The sequence below is a fragment of the Silene latifolia genome, chromosome 9, assembly GCF_048544455.1.
Source record: "Silene latifolia isolate original U9 population chromosome 9, ASM4854445v1, whole genome shotgun sequence".
NCBI lineage: Eukaryota > Viridiplantae > Streptophyta > Magnoliopsida > Caryophyllales > Caryophyllaceae > Silene > Silene latifolia.
The window spans coordinates 92,025,637-92,048,029 of record NC_133534.1 but is presented as its reverse complement, the minus strand read 5'-3'; the positions used below and the strand labels follow the sequence as shown (position 1 = coordinate 92,048,029).

At 38.5% G+C, this 22,393-nt stretch overlaps 1 non-coding gene across 1 annotated transcript; it reads left to right on the top strand.

Annotated features, from left to right (window-relative positions):
* The first annotated feature begins 2,837 nt into the window (after positions 1-2,837).
* LOC141603834 (small nucleolar RNA R71) lies at positions 2,838-2,944 on the top strand. Its single transcript, XR_012525682.1, has one exon. It is a non-coding gene; the product is annotated as a small nucleolar RNA R71 (small nucleolar RNA).
* Positions 2,945-22,393: the final 19,449 nt, after the last annotated feature.

The window sequence follows — 22,393 nt, the reverse complement described above, 5'->3', positions numbered from 1 at the left end:
CGAATTATAAGTCAGTTTGCTCTGAAGTTCCTAACCCGTGCTAAGACGCGCAGATTTCACAGGAGACGAGCGGATTCCTTTGGGGACGCTCGGATCGTAAGACAGTGGGAGATTATAATTTTGAGAGCAGCCAGGACGCGCATATTCCAACTGAGACAAGCGTCTCCTCCTGGGGACGTTCAGATTCATAGTCAGTGTGGATTTTTGAGTTCTTAGATCTTCCAACACGAGCGGCTAGGTGCCTGGATGCTCGGATCATGCCCTAGACGAGCGGGTTTCCATTGGGACGCTCGGATCACTCCCTTTATCCACGGGTTCAGCTCTATCCGTGGGGATCTTCATATCCCAAGTCATTTCTTCTTCGTTCTTTTGTTCTTCATTGTGGGTGAACTATGAAGGCTCGGATAGCCTAGGCAATTGCTATCCCCACACTAAACAAACACTATAAATCAAGAAACATTAAAATACCGCCCTCACTTTCTCTCATAATGATAATCTTGATCAAAACATAAAAATGTAAATCAAAAATTGACAAGTATGCAATATAAGAAGTAAAATGCAAGTTAAGGGGTATTTACAAATGGTGGTTTACGGAGGACTCCACCAAACTCTCACTATTGGGATGAGATGTCAAGGGGGCATAGCTAAGGTATTGTTGATGTTGCTCAACACCTTGTAGTAGTAGTCGAAGGCTTGTTCATTGTCATTATAAAGATCTTAAATAGACCTTTGCACATTGTGTTCATCATGGTGGTGACTTGAGTTAACATAGTCACCAAAGCCTTGGTCTATAGCATTGCCAATGTAGGGATTGACTAACCCATCGAATTCGTCATCCCATAGACCATATACTTCACTAGCTTGCTTTCCTATAGTATCATGAGTTGATGGAAATAACTCCTCTTTCTTGTTGTCATGGCCAATGAGGCCTTCTTCTTCTCTTGTCACGAGTGGTGGTGAGCTATTCAAGCTCTCTTTGATTTGAAAATTTCCTTGCTCCTTGGACGGAGCATCTTGAAGATTATCCACTTTCTTCTTCCATATGGGTGGTTATTCTTTACCCATAGCTTGATCTTTGCATTGAGATACCAACTTCTTCCGATGACTTTCTCGGCTATAATGATCGATCATGAAACGTGGCTCATGTAATCGGGGAGCTCTCATTGTCTTGTCAAGGTTAAAATTGATTGTTTCATCTCCCACTTCAAGTGTGAGTTCCCCATGCTTCACATCAATTACCACTCCCGCGGTATGTAAGAAGGGTCTTCCTAAAATGATAGGAATGTTGGAATCTGCCTCCATGTCAACAATAACAAATTCCACCGAGATGAAGAACTTGTCAATTCTTATGGGCACATCCTCCCATACCCCGAAAGGTGTCTTCGTTGATCGATTCGCCATTTAAAGCTTGATATTGGTGCACTTGAGCTCTCCTATTCCTCGCCTTTTACACACCGAGTATGGCATGACACTCACACTTGCTCAAAGGTCACATAATGCTTTGTTGATTATAGTGTTGCCAATGGTGCATGGATAGAGAAACATCCCGGATCTTTGAGCTTTGGAGGTGAACTTCCTTGTAGAATAGCACTAATCACTTTAGTGAACGCAATAGTCTCTAGCTTCCGGATGGATTTCTTCTTTGTAAGAATATCTTTCATGTATTTCGCATTGGCCGGAACATGATTGATCAATTCCGTGAATGGAATTGAGACTTCTAAGTTCTTCATAATCTCCATGAACTTTCCAAGTTGTTCATCAAACTTAGCTTAGCTTGACGACTCGAAAATGGAAGTGTAATCATAATAGGCTCTTTCTCCTTAGCCTTCTCTTCATTTTTCTTCTTTGAAACTTCTTGGATGGTGGGTTCTTCTTCTTTAGAGTTCCCCACAACTCTTTGCTTGTCACTAGAATTCACAACATCTTCATCAATGGGCCTCTTCTGCCCTTCATATCTTGTACCACTTCTCAAATGGATGGCACTAACCGATTCATGTCTTTGAGGATTACCTTGAGGTGATAATTGCCCTTTTTGTCTTTGAGAGTTAGAAGATGCTAATTGAGTCATTTGGGTTTCCAACATCTTTGTGTGGGCTAGTATGTTATTGATGGTGATATCTTTTGTTTGGCTATCTTTTTGCATTTGAGTGAAAAATTCTTGTTGATTCTTTTGCATTTGGAGGATCGATTTTTTAACATCAGAGCCTTGGTCATTTGGTTGATTGTATGAAATATTGATTTTGATAATTTTGGCTTCGGTTATAAAAGGGTCTTTGAGCTTGGTTTCTCATTGGAGGTGGGGTGTATGTTGGTTGAGGGTTTTGAACATTTTGGCTTTTGTAGAAAGATTGGGATGGAATTTGGTGTTCTCATTGTAATAGTTGGAATAAGGGGTGCCATTCTTGTATGCTTGGAAAGCATTCACTTGTTCACTTGTTCCACTACATTCACTTTGGTTATGTCCCAAAGTTCCACAACTCTCACATACTCCACTTGGAATTGAGGATGATGCCACCATAGCATTAAAATATTGTTTGGGTGATTTGGAGGCCTCTTCAAGTTTAGCCATAGCCTTCCCAAACTTCAAATTGATGGTGTCAATATGAGCACTTAGTTGAGCACCCAATTGTGTGATAGAATCTACCTCATGCTTTCCTCCTCTAGTAGCCTTTCGAGGTCTACTATATTGTGAATTATGAACCGCCATTTCTTCGATTTTGGCCCATGTTTGATTGTCATCAACTTCGCTAAACATTCCATTTGATCCCATGTTGAGGATATTGTGGGAATCTTCATAAAGACCATTCCAAAATTGTTGAACAAGGAACCACTCGCTAAGTCCATGATGTGGACAAGAACGACAAGTGTCCTTACATCTCTCCCATGCCTCATACAATGTTTCCTCATCTCTTTGTTTGAACCCGGTGATTTGGGCTCTCAACATATTAGTCTTCTCCGGAGGATATAATTTCTTGTAGAAAGCAAGTGCCAACTTCTTCCATGATTCAATACCAAGAGTAGTCTTGTCTAGGCTTTTCAACCATTGTTTTGCGGCACCAATCAAAGAAAAAGGAAATAATACCCATCGGATTTGGTCTTGAGTAACTCGGGTTTGAGAAATCGCATCACAATAGTCACAAAAAGTCTCCATATTTGATTGAGGGTCTTCACTAGGCATCCCTCCAAATTGACTTCTCTCAACTAATTGTATAAATGCGGATTTGGCAATGAAATTACCGGTCAAATGTTGTGGTGTAGGAGTACCATTTAGTAGGTTCTCCTTGGCTGGTACGGAATGTGATGAAAATTTAGGCATCGTGGGTTGATTTTGTGGTGTGTTTTGTATTGGGTTGTCCTCTCCTTCTCTTTCAAAAGGGTTGGTAAACTCAATGTTATTTGGTTGAATGTCCACAATCTCTCCAATACCTATCAAAGTACCTCTAGCTACTCTTCTATTGTTGGTTAAGGTCCTTTTAATTTCAAGATCAATAGGTAACGGATTACCTTGTGATCTTATAGTCATACAAAATATCAAACAACCCGAAAACAATTAGAACAACCTTAAGGAGATTGACTTCCCCAAGGTAAAGAAAGACAAAACTAAAAACAATTAACGAAAATCAAATCAAGTTAACACCGTCCCCGGCAACGGCGCCATTTTTGGCTCTTGCTATAAACTTCGTCGTCAAAATCTACCAACCAAAACAATATTTATAACTCTACAAACTACTCTTAGCAAAGAGGTAAGTAAAGGTCAGATCCCAAGGGACGGGTATTGATGTAGGATTTTCTTTTGTAAGTGGTCGTGTCTTAGGGTGTCACAATTTGGGGTTAAGGTAGGAGATCACCTAAAACTAATCAACAATGAAAATAAATGCAAGGTAAATAGAATGGAGATGTAAACAATTGATTAAAAGCACTAGGGTGTCATTAGTTCATAGGGGATTCATAGGAGTTGATCATACAAATATATTCTCAAATTATAAGCAAGTAATTATTGTTGTGATAGGATCGAGTTGGTGTATAAGCTTACAATCCCTAGGAAGGTTTGGGTCCCGGAGCCGAATCGATTAGATTGTACAACACCTATAAGTCCGCTTAATCCTTCCTATCTAAATATTTGCATGGTTTAATGAGGCTCGAGTTGGTGTATAAGCTTACTAGTCACATTGAAAATATAGGTGATGGATAAAAAAAATGAAAGGATTCATAGGCTCGCATTTCATCAAACATAACATGTGCATAAGTTGAAATCATAATAAGCAAGCAAATAAATTTTGAAAACATATTAGACTAAGCATGAATCATTCCCCATGTTGGTTTCCCCTAATTCCCCATTAACCCTAGCTAAAGAAACTACTCACTCATTATCAAGTTTAACATGCTAACAAGATTGTCAATCATATTAACAAGGCAAAACATGATGAACAAGTAAGAAAGATTAACAATAATTAAAACAAGGATTAAGAGAATTATACCTATGGAGATTCCAAAATAATAATGCAAAGAATAATAGAAGTACTTGATGATTGATGGAAGGTTGTCAATCTCCCAATAAAACCCAAATAATCTTCTAATTACCCAAAATAAATGAAGGACACAATAGAGAAATTAAGAAGAAATTAAGATGTGATTAATATTGATGAATTGTATTAAAACTAATTTGAGAGTATTAAGAATTAATTAAGATGGATTAAAGATTGATTAAGAGATGATTAATAGATGATGCTAATCTAGGTAGTACAATGGGGGTATTTATACTAAAGATTTGGTACATAAATTGGAGTTACTAAGGGCTTAAATGACTATTAAGACCCTTAAGAAAAGTTTAGGAAATGCTCCTCTCGGAGGAAATGAGCATATCCGTCTTGCTAGCCCCACGTCAATATGCTAGACCCGTACGTCTTGAGTTGCTGCACGGTTCGTTGTGACTTGCGATCCGAGCGGATCACAGATTAGATGCTCAGCCTGAGCTGCTGTGGGACGCTCGTTCTGGGCACAGGACGCCCGGATTGTGGTGTTGGGAGACGCCCGGATTGGTGGCAATCCGCTCGGATCCTGGGACATACAACTTCTCTTCTTTTTACTCCTTAACAATCCACAAGAATTGTGTTGAGGATGCAAGAATCCTTTTGTCATTGCCCAATTAACTTTATTATCTACTTAGGCCTTCAAGTAATGTCTTCTATTTGATGCTTGGTCATTAGATGCGATCAATTTAGCTCCATTGCGCCATGTAAATGCAAGGTTAGCCCTCCTTTCCTACCAAAGGGGACAAAACCTCAAAGAATATGCAAAATGGGAAACTAAAGATAGTAAATGACCCAATTATACACTATAAAGCATAGGAACGAGGTTAATTCAGGGACTAAATGTGCTCAAATATGAGTCACGTCAGCTCTTTATGACCACATCAAATATCCCCAAACTGAACTTTTAGTTGTCCCGAGTAAAGAGGTGATCAAAACCAAGGCCTTTATTTAAACTAAACCTATTAACATATCCGACGTGAGACAATTAGCGGGTCTCATTACGCTCCTTCAACGCAAAACAAGACATCCATGAGGTAGAATGCCTTCTTGTAAGGCAAGGTGGGGCTTGCCAAGATGGCGATGCATCCTACATTAAGCACATAAACAAGACAAGGGATACATCTACAAAAGAATTGCCACTTTCCTCATCTAAGCGGCGGAAATCAACTAAAAGGGAGACAATTCAAGGGTACACACTCCATCATAGATACTAGTTCTACAAACTACTAAACTCAAGTGGACAGAAACAAATCACCTCCTAGTAGTGTCAAACTAGGCTACTGTTATCCACAATTACTAAATGCTTTCGTTAAGAGCAAGGTCCTTATAGTGTTAGAAGACTCTGTAAGATCGCGGAATTCCCCCTCTTGCCTAGACAAAAGTAAGGGTCGTCCCCTCTCCACCATGCAAAATAAGATAGGACCATCAATAAGTAAAGGGATTCAAGATGTATGAGTTTCACATTTGTATTTTGCTTTTTGGGCTTTTTTTTTCCATTTTTGTAAAATTTGTCATTATGAACATTTCTTGCCATTTTTGGATGATTGACATTGAAAACTTTGGTAATAGGGTATTTTGGCAAAGGAATGCGGCGGTGACCAACAATATGCAAATCCTTACCAAAGTGACATTGAGAGCAACCTCATGTGTAATAAGGGTTGTAGCACCCACGAATTTTACGTTTTAACATTTATAATTCAACTAGCTATTTTATTGTTCTATTTATTTTTTAAACCCATTTCTATAAAAAAAAAATATTGTTTTATATGAATAATAATGATAATAATATCCGTCTTAAGTGTATAGCTAGCTTTAAGACGTATTTTTAAGGTAAATGGACTCATCTTAAGAGTTTGGGCCTAAGACGACTTATGGGCCTTTCTTCTTTTCTCTACACTTCACCCAAACCCATATCAAGACCCTAAAACCACCTTTCTCCCTCTATTTTTCAGCTTACTCCTTCCTCACCAAGCATCTCAACCTCCATTTTTACACAACTTCACCTTCAACCATAAGACGACCATAAAAACTTCGTTTCTTTTCGGTTTTCAATGATTTTCGTGCCTATCTCTTCCTCCCCTCGTCTTCCATATTTCTAGGTAGATGGAACCAACTTTATTCCCCCATATCGGCTGCTGAGCCCTATACTACACTGTACCCATTTTCTAATTTCGATTCTTAGTCTTAATTTGTGTTTTCTTATGTTTAGGAGAAAGATTAGTTAACCCGGAATTGGATTCTTGCAAGTGAGACGATTCCATTAGAGATTAAGGGCTTAATTTGGTAACAATGATGGGTTACTCGACAAAGTGTCAAATTTGCATGATTTGGATATTAATTTAGTCTTCCAAATGTTAAAATCTGAATTTTGGTTGTGTTTTGCTTGAATTTTGTTGACTAGTGTTCTCACATGAATTTCTCACATGTTTGGATGAAAGTTTCATGCTTTATTGTCTCAAATCCATAATTGTTGAATTTGTGTCTCAAATACGATGTTTTCCTGAGTTAGAAGCACGCTAGGATATGTAAACAATTGTTGTGGAACGATTTTGGTTGGTTTCAAATTGTTTGGGGTGTCGATTTTGGTGAAAAACGTATACAGGTACTCCCAGCCGGTACCCCAATATGCTGGGAGATCACTGAACATTTTTGTAAGTTTTAAGTGTTGAGGTACTCCCAACAGGTGGGAAGACGGCCGGTACCCCAACAGGCTGGGAGATCACTGTAAGTTTTTGTTAGTTTTAAGCGTTGAGGTACTTCCAGCCGGTGGGCAGGCGGCCGGTACCCCAACAGGCTTGTAGATCACTGTCAGTTTTTGTAAGTTTTAAAAGTTGAGTTACTCCCAGCTGGTGGGCAGGCAGCCGATACCCCAACAGGCTTGGAAGTCCCTGACCTTTTTAATTAAATTTTAATATATGAGGTGTTGTCCGAGCCGGTGGGCAAGCTGCCGGTACCCCACCCGGCTAGGAGTCCCCTGATGGTTTTTCTTTACTTGTAACTTCTATTAATCATTTATTTAATAATGCATCTTTCTCATGATTGGTAAGTTGTAATACTCCGTATTTATGAGTATTTGGGTACTCTATCGAGTAGGCCTTACTCTGTCGAGTAAGGGTGAGTTGCGTTTTAAAATAGTTTCTGACCTGTTGGGTACTCGATCGAGTAACTAGGATACTCGATCGAGTAAGGGGACACTCGATCGAGTACCTTAGCTACTCGATCGAGTAGCCGGTTTACGGGGAGTTATTTCTCGGATTTTGTTAATTATGCGATTAAGGTATATAATCTTTTCCGTCATCATTCTAAACACTTTTCAAAACCTAAATTCTTGTCAAAAGAGAGAAAGCAAGTACGTTCATCCCTTTAATCGCATTGTTAGCAAATCCCGGAGTTTGGAAGGTCGGTTTTCATCGTTTGTTATACCGTTGAGATCCTTGCGTCGAGGGTAAGATCTATGTACCGTTTTTACTGTTTTTCCTTTATGTTGGTTAAACCCTAATATGGGGATTTGGGGGTTTTGTGTAGATGGTGATTTGGTAGTGTTTATGTGTTTGTATGATAGGAGGAGGTTTTGTAGAAGAGGCTTTTTGATACAGCTGTTGATACCGTCTGACTGTTGTGCTTTCCAGGTATGATTTCCTACTCAGTATTAGTCCCATAATGGGATGATTGTTGATGTGTTGTGGTTGATTGAATAATATAGTAATTGTATTGTGACGGTTTGTTGATTGTGATTGTTTGTCTCTGGTTCTCGAGGCGTGTCCTCGGCTAAGTGGGATCACTTGCGGGAGTGGCTTCACGCCCTAGTTTTGCCCTTCGTGGAACCCGCCACGGAAGGGGATGTGCACATTAATGGACAGGGTTATCGCTCATTATGAGGAGCGGGGATTTGGTGGGTACGGCTGCGGTCCCACACTGGCAGGGCTGGTCCAGTGGATAGTCGGTGATTGAGATTGTTGGGATTGGTGTGGTTGTGTGTGTGTGACGGTTAAGCTGTCTGTTTATCTTATTGTTGATATATTGAGTTGTGTGATTAGTACTGACCCCGTTTAAATGTTTTAAAAACTGTGGTGATCCATTCGGGGTGGTGAGCGATTATTGAGCGGTATGATATGACGCGTATGGGATAGGCGGGATGAGTCATCACGGGCGATTAGAAGTCTTCCATTTGTGTCGACGATGTTTTATAGCTTTGATAGTTTTAGCAGTAGACCGTCTAAGAATCTTGTATTTCTTTTTATCAGTTGGAATTGCTATGTAATCACTTTAAACTTTATTTACTTTTAAAGTTGTTTCGTTATTGTCCTATGAATATCATGCCTCGGGTAACAGAGATGGTGGCATCCTTATACCTGAGTGGTCCTGGTAAGGCACTTGGAGTATGGGGGTGTTACAAATGGTATCAGAGCCAGGTTGCTGAAACCTGTAACCAATGAATTTAATGAATATAGGGAGTCAATTAAAATGAACCCGGGGTAAAGGTTGTAGGAGCTAATGCAAAGGCTTGGGAGACGTCCTAAAGTCGCGAACTCGCCCTACAATTTTGAACCGGTCACCATGGGATATGAGTCGGGATCGCTATGTGTTTATCTTGTGAATTGTGTACCTATATGGTGATGTGTGGCATGAATCGGTGGATGTATGTTTGTGGAGAATGGGGAATATGTAGAAAAGATGGTGATGATGTGAATTCGTAAGCTATTGATTGAAAGCATGATAGTTGGTTTACAATGTTGTTTTGAATTGTAGGAAAAGTATATGAGAATGATGAATGATGTGGTAGAAAAAAGAAGTTGTTCATATGTGATGAATGATGATGTTGCAGGATGGATGATTCATAATGTGGCATAATAATAACATGTGCATAGGAATGTTGTGTCGTATACGTATATTTGGTTTGCATAAGGTTGCATGATAAGTTTATGTACTTGTCCACTATTGTTCATGTGTATATGTGGTAAGAAGTGTGTAGCTGTAATGAATGAATTGGTTGGAAGAGATTAAGTAAGTAATTGCATAAAAATATGAAATTCATGTGTGGAACATGTTTATGTGGGTAATGGATTTTAATAATATGGCAATGTTTGTAACATGTGAATAGGGGATTTTATGTTGTATATTAGGTTATTGTGTACGTAAAGTTATAAAATAAAAGCATGTGGTAAATCGTGATTGACAAGTTAAATAACCAATGTGCATGATTAATGTTGTTGCTTGGCTTTTGAAAATAGTAACATATGATTATGAATACTGGTTTTATGAGTTTTGGACTGGTTTTGTTTGCTTGGTTGTTGTTTAAGTTGTTTGGAAGTAAAATCAAGTAGTTGTGTTTTTCGATTATAAAGAGGTTGTCTTTAAACTGTTATAACTTGAGATGCATAAATTATTTTGATGTGATTCCAATTGGAGGTGATAGCTTGTCCTTTGACGATTCTAACGATAGGTCACACACCCAAAACGACCAAGTAATGAGTGAGTTATGACTGTTTTACGAAACCTGGACAGTGCTGAGAATTGGGGTACTCGATCGAGTAGCCTTGGTACTCGATCGAGTAGCCTTGGTACTCGATCGAGTAAGGGGGAACTTGATCGAGTACGTTAGTTACTCGATCGAGTAGCCCTGGTGATTTGTTTTACGTGCTTCTGATCTTCACCTACTCGATCGAGTAAGTCCCTTACTCGATCGAGTGGCCGGTACTCGATCTAGTGACCCCTGTTTCGGGTCATATGCTTATCTTTTGACATTCGTTGCATATTATGTTTAATTCAAAGTTGTTATTTTACTTCTTTATGCATTGTTTTACATGTAAGTTGGTCTTGATACGTAAGTTACCCAATCTATGGGGTGGTGAGTGGCACCTTATGGTGAGTATGAGTTTGGTGGGAGGAGATGAGCTATATGTGGTTGTGCTGAGAAGTGGAAAAAGATAAAGAATATTGATGAGCTGATTGAGGCATGGTGCAAGTTTTGGTGAGACATGGTGAGTGATTTATTCGCGAAATTGAGTGATGTAAAAGTAAGTGAAAGTGGGTAAGGGATGATGTGGGTCTAAGGAACGTGCGAATGAAAAGATTGAAAGGAAGGTTTGGATAGTGGCAACTTGAGATGGGTAAAGAATTATGGAGTGAGATGGTTAGGAGTCGTGTGGGCCAAGAATATATGTAGTGAAAGTCCGTTTTAAAGGGGTTGAGAAGAGTGGTATATAGTGAACTTTATGGAGACATGTTGCGAGGTGGATTTGTAGACAGTGAGTGAGTTTGGGAGATTTGGTTTATTAAGAGGTGAAACTACGTGTGATTTATTTGGGCATTTAACTGCATGAAATGAAGTTGTTTAAACAGTGAACGTTGATTTTATGGATAGGTTAGTGATAAGTGTGAGCGATAGCATAATAATAGAAGATCCATGGTAAGAAAGAGTGAGATGATATCGACATGAAATAATGGGATTTGAGCTTTGGCGGAATGAGAAGGTAACCGGAGCACTAAAGAATTAGATAGAAGTAATAAGGAGTTGAACTATTAAATGGTATTGTTGAATGTGAAGAGAAAAGAAAAGTAAAAAGTAAGTTAAGGAAAATTTTCACCGGAGTTATGTGATATAAAGGTAAGGAATCATCGAAATGTGTGATATTATCATGAGAATGTTAGTTAATGGGTATATGGGAGCTTCAGGACAACATGATTAATAATGAGTTTTGAGGAATTAAGGGAGTAAGAGTTGGTGGAGTATTTACACGATATGAGATTTTTGGTGGAAGGTTAGATGACGATACAATTAAGATAGTATTGGGAATAATGTTGAGGTAATTTTGTTGATGGATTTGATGTTCTTTATTTGGGGATGTTAACCAAAGATAGGAGAAAAACAGTGTTGTTTTGATATGAGTGTAAGAGGCTTGATATACGAGCAGTGGTGGTATTGTGGTGTTGTCACTAGTGGTTAAGGGTGATGATAGATAAGAAAGACAGCAGTCCTAGAGAGGTTGATTTTACAAAGGCCGGATTGATATGTATGGTTGTAAGGGAGTATAAGATGTGGTTATATGAGGCGAGCGCTAGTGGTTGAATATTAATGGTTTGGCATGAGGTGATGGTTATGCGAATGGGAAAATATGTTATGAGGGGCATATGAGTTAAGCTCGGGCGACAGGTAACGTTTATCGAGTGGTAACTTACGTGATCAGGATTGACTAGTTGGATGTGATTATGGGTCTATGATGTGTATAAATGTTTGTGTGAGGTTCTGACCACACGAGAAGCGGTATGGTGTGATAGTTATAAAGATGTTATATGAATGTTTGTGATATATGTAGGGTACGACAATCTGATGGAATTAGGCTAAAAAGGTAATAATTTGATTGATTTGGCATGGCTAGTTATAATTTTATGTGTATTAATAACACATGCGTATTCCGTGAAATGGTAGAGATGATGTTCATGAGGTGCTTATCTGTTTATCCATATAATATGTTGCGTTGTGATTTAATAAAGTGGATTTGAGTAAGTTTTTCTTGTCTGAGAAGTTATACTGAGTCAGTGTTTATGGGTTTGAGTAAGTTGTGATTTCTATCGGTGCGGTTGAGGTGCCTCGGGTGGTGATCCGGGCACGGTACATCGTGTTGTGATGCGGTTATTTTCGCACTGCGGTGCGGTTGTTGGTGACGGTGTTGTGATGCCGTCACCGGTTGTGGTGGAGTAGGCGGGGTGATTATGATACGAGTTTTCGAAAGTGCATACCAGCTATATATAGATTGTTGTTTTCTTTGCTGTTGTTCTTTGTGAGTTTTGGTTGAACATGTGGACTGTTGTTTTGTTTGTTGATGTTTCTTACCAGTTTCAACTTGGGTGTGAGGGTAGAGTATGATATGGGAGAAAGTTGTGTATGTTTTGTTGTTGTGATGGTATAGTGATTTTCTGTTGATAGGGCACAGTTGTAAGAGGTTGTACAGAACATTTGACCTTGTTGTAGATGAGACATCGGTGCACATAGTCATGGCAAGTGATTCGTAGAACATGTGTGGTAATGATCCGAAAGTGCAGTGGTTTTAATCTTTCGTTGGGCCGGTGAGGGAAGGGTGTTTGGATTTAGTGTCTTGTTAAGTCATGTATGAGTTTTGCAGTGATGAAAGAAAAGAACTTGAGGATCTTGTGTGAGTGTACGTAACACGTGTGGACCGTGAGTTATGCTTTTGGCGATAGAAGTTTTATATAGTCTATATAGAGAGGTATGTCATGTTGCGGTAATGTGGAAGTGTTGGAGTATTGGTTATGCGAAGGGTTTTGCGGTATTAGTTAGATGGAGTGCAGAGTGAATTGAAGTATGAAAACTGTTTAAGTAAGAAAGCCTTGGAAATAGGAACGGTTATAGAAATGAGGTTATAGGCGGTTATCTTTGACATGTGGTGGTGATGAGGATGATGAGATGATTTAACTAAGGATTTAGTATTAGTGAGTTACGAGGACGTAACGTTTGTCTTAAGAGGAGTAGGATGCGATAAAAGTGAGTTTCATGGTTGTGCATGTTGTAAAATAATTGGAAGTAGAGTGTTAGCATAGCGTAAAGGAGGGATTTGTTTTGTGGTTGATGTTGTTAAAAGGCCATGGCCGTGCTTGTAGTAGTGTGATGTTTAGGAGTTCCAGAGTTTTGATAGTGGCATGATGATGTTTATGAGTGTAAGTAAACTTCGAGGACGAAGTTCCTTTTAAGGGTGGTAGAATGTAACATCCCGTTTGATATTAGGGGTATTTTGATATTGGATTGGCTCTGTATGATGTATTACGGAGCTAGTTGGTAGTGTATGGAGTTAGTGTTGAGAGAGATATATTAGAGTCTATACGATATCGTGAGCCATGTTGTGGAGGTAAGAATAGTTAGTGGAGTTGGTGTTACGAGTTCATGTTTGAGTTGGAGTTTTGTTTTGAGTTCTTAGTCACGTTGTTGTGTCTTGATCGAGTTAGTATGTTTGTTTTTGAGTATGGGTTGAACTTCAGGGACGAAGTTCTTTTTAAGGAGGGAAGACTGTAATACTCCGTATTTATGAGTCTCTGGGTACTCTATCGAGTAGGCCTTACTCTGTCGAGTAAGGGTGAGTTTCATTTTAAAATAGTTTCTGACCTGTTGGGTACTCGATCGAGTAAGGGGGCACTCGATCGAGTACCTTAGCTACTCGATCGAGTAGCCGGTTTACGGGGAGTTATTTCTCCGGTTTTGTTAATTATGCGATTAAGGTATATAATCTTTTCCGTCATCATTCAAAAACACTTTTCAAAACCTAAATTAATGTCAAAGAGAGAAAGCAAGTACGTTCATCCCTTTAATCGCATTGTTAGCAAATCCCGGAGTTTGGAAGGTCGGTTTTCATCGTTTGTTATACCATTGAGATCCTTGCGTCGAGGGTAAGATCTATGTACCGTTTTTACTGTTTTTCCTTTATGTTGCTTAAACCCTAATATGGGGATTTGGGGGTTTTGTGTAGATGGTGATTTGGTAGTGTTTATGTGTCTGTATGATAGGAGGAGGTTTTGTAGAAGAGGCTTTTTGATACAGCTGTTGATACCGCCTGACTGTTGTGCTTTCCAGGTAGGATTTCCTACTCAGTATTAGTTCCATAATGGGATGATTGTTGATGTGTTGTGGTTGATTGAATAATATAGTAATTGTATTGTGACGGTTTGTTGATTGTGATTTTTTGTCTCTGGTTCTCGAGGCGTGTCCTCGGCTGAGTGGGGTCACTTGCGGGAGTGGCTTCACGCCCTAGTTTCGCCATTCGTGGAACCCACCACGGAAGGGGATGTGCACATTAATGGACAGGGTTATCGCTCATTATGAGGAGCGGGGATTTGGTGGGTACAGTGCGGTCCCCCATCGCGGGGTGTCCAGGGGACGATCGGTGATTGAGATTGTTGGGATTGGTGTGGTTGTGTGTGTGTGACGGTTAAGCTGTTTGTTTATCTTATTGTTGATATATTGAGTTGTGTGATTAGTACTGACCCCATTTAAATGTTTTAAAAACTGTGGTGATCCATTCGGGGGTGGTGAGCAGTTATTGAGCAGGTATGATACGACGCGTATGGGATAGCTGGGATGAGTCATCACGGGGCAGTTAGAAGTCTTCCGCTGTGTCAGACGATGTTTTATAGCTTTGATAGTTTTAGCAGTAGACCGTCTAAGAATCTTGTATTTCTTTTTATCAGTTGGAATTGCTATGTAATCACTTTAAACTTTATTTACTTTTAAAGTTGTTTCGTTATTGTCTTATGAATATCATGCCTCGGGTAACAGAGATGGTGGCATCCTTATACCTGAGTGGTCCTGGTAAGGCACTTGGAGTATGGGGGTGTTACATAAGTGTTCAATTTAGGACTTGTTTACCTTATGACCATGCAAATTATCATTGCCCTTATTTGTGACTCGAGTGTGACGTTTTACATAGTGTGATGACTTGACATTCCTTATTTACCCTTTCGGGCCTTTGGTTACAATTATGTGTGCCATGTTTCTGGATTGGGTTATCCTTCCGCCTTTCTTCGGACCTTTGGTTACGGTTCTGTGTGCCATGTTTTCGATTAGAGGTTACTCGACCTTTGGTTACAGCTATGTGTGCCATGTTTTGAGTCTTGGAGGCGATTGGTATATCGCTTGTCGAATCGGGTGACGTCCTTCCCGAGAGTCTGGATCTAGGTTTAGACTAGGACCGTATTATTATCGTCGTCCTACCAGGAGGTTAAAGTCTAGGTTGTTGTATTGTGAGTCCATGCTAACTATATGCCTTACACTTTTAGTCAAGTCAATATGAGATTGGGTGACCTAGTTGTTCTACCATCTTGAATGCATACTTACTCTTAATTTATCATGCTTAACTCACTATGATTATCATTTATATTCCCTTGTTCATTATTATTCAAAGTAAGGTGTGTTGTGTCTTGGACATGCTTTAAAGGTAGCCTATGAGCCAGATACGTGTGTGTTGTGTCTTGGACATGCTTTAAAGGTAGCCTCTGAGCCGGATACTTATATTCTGTCATATAAGTCTAATTATTATTCACTCTAGCCTTCTTATATTAGATCATACCATTCGTATGACCATGCGTGTTTATAGTTGTATTATCATTTATGATGGTTTGGTCGGATTGTCTCTTATGTATGTATCATACACCTTATCCATGGTTGACTACACATGTTTTGAATGTTATTCTTATGTCTCAGTGCTTACATCAAATAGTTATATTTATTATGTTCTAATATGCTCCTGCTTATTTGTGTTTTGACATATTATAACTGGGAGAACCTTGAGTTACTCCCCACTGACTGTGGCATTCAAGTTTACATGAATGAAAGGTACTAGTTGGTGCATTTATGGGGTGAAGACATGTGTGAGCTAGCGAGTACCTTGATCGTTGGATTTCTCTCTATCGTTTTCCTTAGACTCGCCTTTTGGACTTGTTATTCGTGGGATACCTTTTTCCCCTTTTTGCTAGACTTGGTTTGTAATAACCTAAGTTTGCTTATCCCTGCATTTGTTTCATTTTATTAGTGACTCTCGCATGTTAAACTTTAACTAGTAATAAAAGGTTTTTAAAAATTTCATAATTTCCGCATAAATTTATAATATATATTCTCCACATTATCGCGGGGTGTCACAAGGGTACTCTAGCAAAGCATACAAGTCCCATTTGCACCCCTAAGCCTAAGACAAAGATACTTGACAAAATTTGCAAACGTTTTGGCTTTCATTTGGCATTTGAACTCAATTGCCGATTATATGTGCCCATTCCCTTTGGTTAACAAAATGTAGATGGTATGAGTTGGAAGAATTGTTGCATGGCTTCAAAGGTCACCTTGGAATAAATGGTAGCCAATGAGTTATCACACCACAAGGAACTCTTGACTAGGCCTTAGTGCATGGGTCAAAAGATACTAGTAAGACACTAAAAAGGGTGACTTGAATCTATTCTAGTGTACAAAATTTTAAGGAGAAAAAGTATCTACAAGGGCCTATATACACTTGTCAAGTTTTCCAATTAGGCATTTCACAAAAATTTTCCTAAATGCAACTACATGCCATAATGTAACCTACATATATACAAGTCTAATGCATATGCTTCTACCTACTATATGACAATTAATCTAATGCATACTCCTAACATCACATAGATACAAACCGCATTATCAAAATCTCACTACATTGTCATTAACATAAAGAGTAGGGAAGAAAGATATTAGAACGATCATACCATGCGGTCTTCATATATCCCTTTAAGATGTATTGAATTTGGTGTAGTATCTATGTGAAAAGAGTAACAAACATACAAGTATATACAATTCTACACGACATAAAAGTAAAGAACATATTTTTGGGTTTTGAAATTTTCAAATTTTTAGCGGTTTTTTGTTTTATCAAACTAAAGAACATGTTTTTGAAGTTTTTGAAAAAATTTCAAATTTTTATAAATTTTTGAAATATATTTTCCTATCCCCACACTAGCATGGACATTGTCCTTAATGGACAAAGCGATAAGAAAATAGATGCAAGTACAATGCATGGATGGATGAATACATGTATGCATGCTCTAATTAAATGCAAGTCCTATATCACATATTTAACATATGAATGTAATCTAAACTATACTAAGTGATGCATGCTTTCTATTGTTAAGAGAGCTAGTTTGAATTAACTTAAGTTCCTTGTGACTAAACTTCCCCAAACCGGTTAAGGCTAATGAGAGAAAATTTGGCCACAAGGCCATGCATGCCATGAATGCAATTGGATTGTCATTTTGGATTTTCCTTAAAGGAGCAATAAGAATATCATCACCTCAATGGGATCGAGGTATGAGCCCTTTGAATGTTGCTAGAACTCAAAAACATAAGATTTAAGGAGAGTCCAAAATGACTCTCACATGCTTTAAACTATCATGAAACAAGTATTTAAAAATGCAAGTTAGTAAAGATAATAGATGAAAGTTAGCCAAAGGAAGGGATTACTTACAATGTATCTCCTTGGTGTGATGTAAAGGGAACCATAGATGAAAGTTAGCCAAAGGAAGGGATTACTTACAATGTATCTCGTTGGTGTGATGTAAAAGGAACCATTATCACCATATTCTAGCATCCTTCCTCATGGTCCGAACTTTTCATATACCCTCATCGACATCCTTGCCATCCTTGTCACCAAGATAAGTACCCAAGTCAACACTTTCTTCCTCTTCATCACTACTCTCAACATCAATCATCTCATCATCATGACCATCGCTTACATTGATTGCCTGATCATCAACCGGTTCATTGCTCCCATTTTCACTCACATTCCCATTTTCACTTACCACCTCTTCATCTTTTAAAATGTAAAGATCCAGGAAGAAAACTTTCCGTTCCACCCAATCCGGTTGATACCGTCGTCAGGTACCAAAAATAAAATACCTAGTTACACTAACAGAAGCTAGCAGTAAGAAGGGTCGATCTCCACAGGGAGGCGGTCACTATCTACTTGTAAAATTCGGTCTGTCTATGGTCACAGTGGGAGTTTTGAATTGTTTTGACTAAACTAACAAGATTAAGGCAAGAGAAAAAGAGATAAGAGAAATTAAGCAGAGGGAAAGAAAACTAGGATGTCAGTTCATCAATGAACGTCAATTAATTGTAGTTAAGATCACAGATTAGTCGATGTGTCGGTCTAACGGGAAATGAATATCTCCTTCCGGTCTCAATTCGCCCTAAAATACTATTAGCTTAGCTTCCACCCTCACTAAAGCATTCTATCATTCACTGCGGGTCTCACCCCTTCCAACCTTCCGGTCTAGGTCAAGGCTTACCAAAATTAAAAAGGCTTATTGCATCGATTCAATCAGTAAGATACAATTATAAGTAGTGATTAACAACATAGACATAACAACGACAATCTATAAACTAATTAGAAATTAACATTCATTCATCGAATCCCCTATTCCTAGCAGGGAAAATTAGCTAGACATAATAAAGAGAAAAACAGAAATAAAGAAAGAAATAAACATAAATATAAATAAAGGAGAAAAGGGAAAGAAAGTTACATTGGAAAAGATCCGGAAAATGAGAAGAAGAAAGTAACAGGAGAAAAAGTACTGTAAAGTAGTGTATATGATAGGGAAGATGTCAGAGAGAGGAGGAGAGTTAAAAATGACGTCCCTCTTCCTATTTATAAGAAAATAGAACTTTTATTTAACCTAATGACGGATTAAAGATAAAAAGGCCCGAGCCCAATATAAACCACTCGATCGAGCCCTTTTAAACTACTCAATCGAGTTAAATAAAGCTCAGACCACTCGATCGAATAAAAACTATACTCGATCGAGTAAACCCTAAAATGAATCTGTTCGATCGCGTAAAGAAAGCACTCAATCGACTTCTTATTCCATCCAACACCACTCGATCGACTAGTAAACACTCGATCGAGTGAAATATGACTCCAGCAGCTACTTGTTCGTTAGTTTCAGCTTTTGAATTGTCTCTTAGCTCCCGAAATAGTATCACGCATCCCAAGACAGCTATATTTCCGCTCCAAATTCACTCTTTCTCCAAATGCATGCAAAACGGACGGTAAAAGGCTTGATCCTACTACTTTCTGGTCCATTCCTGCAAATAGAACAAAACAAACCAAAGTAGCATATTCGGGGCATTTCGTAGTATAAAACTACGATAATAGCATAGAAATACGTGCATAAAAAGGCCCACTTAAACCAATTTAATGCAAGCAGACTAACACTTATAGCAGAGCAGTCAAATGCAAACGAGTTATAGGATGGTTATAATAAAGCTGAACCGTCGGCCTTGCAAGACCTTTAATAATGGACTCTCACGGGTCACTCTTCTCTCATGAAGCAAAGGGTGAACATAAATATGTAAGAGAATAAGAAAAATAGTCGCTCACTTAGACTACTGATGTGACCATAATTAGCGCATATTTAGCCCCCGAATTAGCCTTGTTCCCATGCTTTTTAGTACATATTTGGGTCATTTATTGTCTTTAGTTCTTTGTTTTGCATATTCTTTGAGATTTTGATCCCTTGGTAGGAAATGAGTGCAAATCTTGCATTTTCATGGCAAAACAAGACTAAATTGATTGAATTCAATGACCAAGCATCAAGGAGAGACAAGATTAGAAGGCCTTTGTACATATGATAGTAGATGAGCAATGTTGAGAAAGGATCCTTGCATCCCCGAGGAAATCCCCAAGGATTTTATGAAGAAAAGGGAAGAAAAGAAGAAGAAATAGTGCTAAGCTACAATCCGAGCGGATTGTCCTGAATCAGCCCGTCCTCCACAAACACAATCCGTGCGTCTTCCTCGAAAGATGCCCGGATTAGCAGCCCACAGAATCCGCCCGGATTCCCCTGAAGACGCCCGTCTTCCCCTGCCTGAATCCGCCCGTCCCGACTCACTTACGCACGGATTCCAGTACAGCGAAATTTCGTCTTCTCCAAGCTACAAAGAAAGAAGCCCTTCCTTCGAAAAATACCGGCTTCTCCCTGCTCAATCTAAAAAGTGTAATTACTAGTTTAGCCCTTAGTTAACCCTAATGCATCCACCTAATTTCCACTATAAATACCCCATTAGTCTAATTAGAAGAGTAGGTTCTTCTTATCATTATTTAGAGTAGTTAATATCAATCAAATCTCTCTTTAGTATTGTAATCAACAATTAATCAAGTTCTAATACAAGTTTTATTTCCTTAATCTCTCTTTTATTCATCCTTTATTTTGGGTAATTGAAGATTATTTGGGTTATTATTGGGAGATTGACAACCTCTTAATCAAGCATCAAGTACTTATTTTATTCTTTGCTTTGTTATTGGAATCATTAGTAGGTATAATTCTCTTAATCCTTTTTTAATTATTGTTAATTACTTTCATTTATTCATCATGTTTCCTTTTGTTGGTATGATTGACAACCTTGCTAGCATGATCAACATGATAATGAGTGAGTAGTGACCTAGCTAGGGTTAATGGGTAATTAGGGGAAACCAACATGGGGAATGATTCATGCTTAAATTAATATGCTTTCATGGTTTATTTGCTTGCTTGTTTTGATCTCAACTCATGCACATGTTATGTTTGATGAAATGTGAGCCTATGAATCCTAGCATTTTTTACCTATCACCTATCTTTTCAATGAGACTTGTAAGACATAAACCAACTCGAGTCTCATTAGACCATGCATGTTGTTGAGTAGGGAAGACTAAGTCGACTTGTAGGTGTTGTACAATCTAATCGATTCGGCTCCGGGACCCAAACTTTCCTAGGATTGTAAGATATAACCCAACTCAATCCATCACAACAATAATTGCTTGCTTATAATTTGAGAACATGTTTGTATGATCAATTCCCATGATTCCCCTATGACCCCATGACACCCTAGTGCTTTTTATCAATTGTTTACAGCCCTTTTAATTCATCTTGCTTATTTACTTTCATTGCTATTTAGTTAGTGACCTTCTACATCAACCCAAATTGTGACACCCCTAAGACACCACTAGTTTCAATAGAAATCTCATCTCAATTACCGTCCCTTGGGATCCGACCTTTACTTGCCTCTTTACTAATTGTAGAGTTGTTTGTGAAGATATAAATTGTGTTTTGAATCGGACGTGACCCAACGACAACATCTATTAAATTGAGAAAACGAAACTTGATGTGACCATAATTAGCGCATATTTAGCCCCCGAATTAGCCTTGTTCCCATGCTTTTTAATGCATATTTGGGTCATTTATTGTCTTTAGTTCTTTGTTTTGCATATTCTTTGAGATTTTGATCCCTTGGTAGGAAAGGAGTGCAAATCTTGCATTTTTATGGCAAAACAAGACTAAATTGATTGAATTCAATGACCAAGCATCAAGGAGAGACAAGATTAGAAGGCCTTTGTACATATGATAGTAGATGAGCAATGTTGAGAAAGGATCCTTGCATGCCCGGGGAAATCCCCAAGGATTTTATGAAGAAAAAGGAAGAAAAGAAGAAGAAATAGTGCTGAGCTACAATCCGAGCGGATTGTCCTGAATCCGCCCGTCCTCCACAAGCACAATCCGTGCGTCTTCCCTCAAAGACGCCCGGATTAGCAGCCTACAGAATCCGCCCGGATTCCCTTGAAGACGCCCGTCTTCCCCTGCTTGAATCCGCCCGTCCCGACTCCAATACGCACGGATTCCATTACAGCGAAATTTCGTCTTCTCCAAGCTATAAAGAAAGAATCCCTTTCTTCGAAAAATACCGGCTTCTCCCTGCTCAATCTAAAAAGTGTAATTACTAGTTTAGCCCTTAGTTAACCCTAATGCATCCACCTAATTTCCACTATAAATACCCCATTAGTCTAATTAGAAGAGTATGTTCTTCTTATCAATATTTAGAGTAGTTAATATCAATCAAATCTCTCTTTAGTATTGTAATCAACAATTAATCAAGTTCTAATACAAGTTTTATTTCCTTAATCTCTCTTTTGTTCATCCTTTATTTTGGGTAATTGAAGATTATTTGGGTTATTATTGGGAGATTGACAACCTCTCAATCAAGCATCAAGTACTTCTTTTATTCTTTGCTTTGTTATTGGAATTATTAGTAGGTATAATTCTCTTAATCCCTTTTTAATTATTGTTAATTACTTTCATTTATTCATCATGTTTCCTTTTGTTGGTATGATTGACAACCTTGCTAGCATGATCAACATGATAATGAGTGAGTAGTAACCTAGCTAGGGTTAATGGGTAATTAGGGGAAACCAACATGGGGAATGATTCATGCTTAAATTAATATGCTTTCATGGTTTATTTGCTTGCTTGTTTTGATCTCAACTCATGCACATGTTATGTTTGATGAAATGTGAGCCTATGAA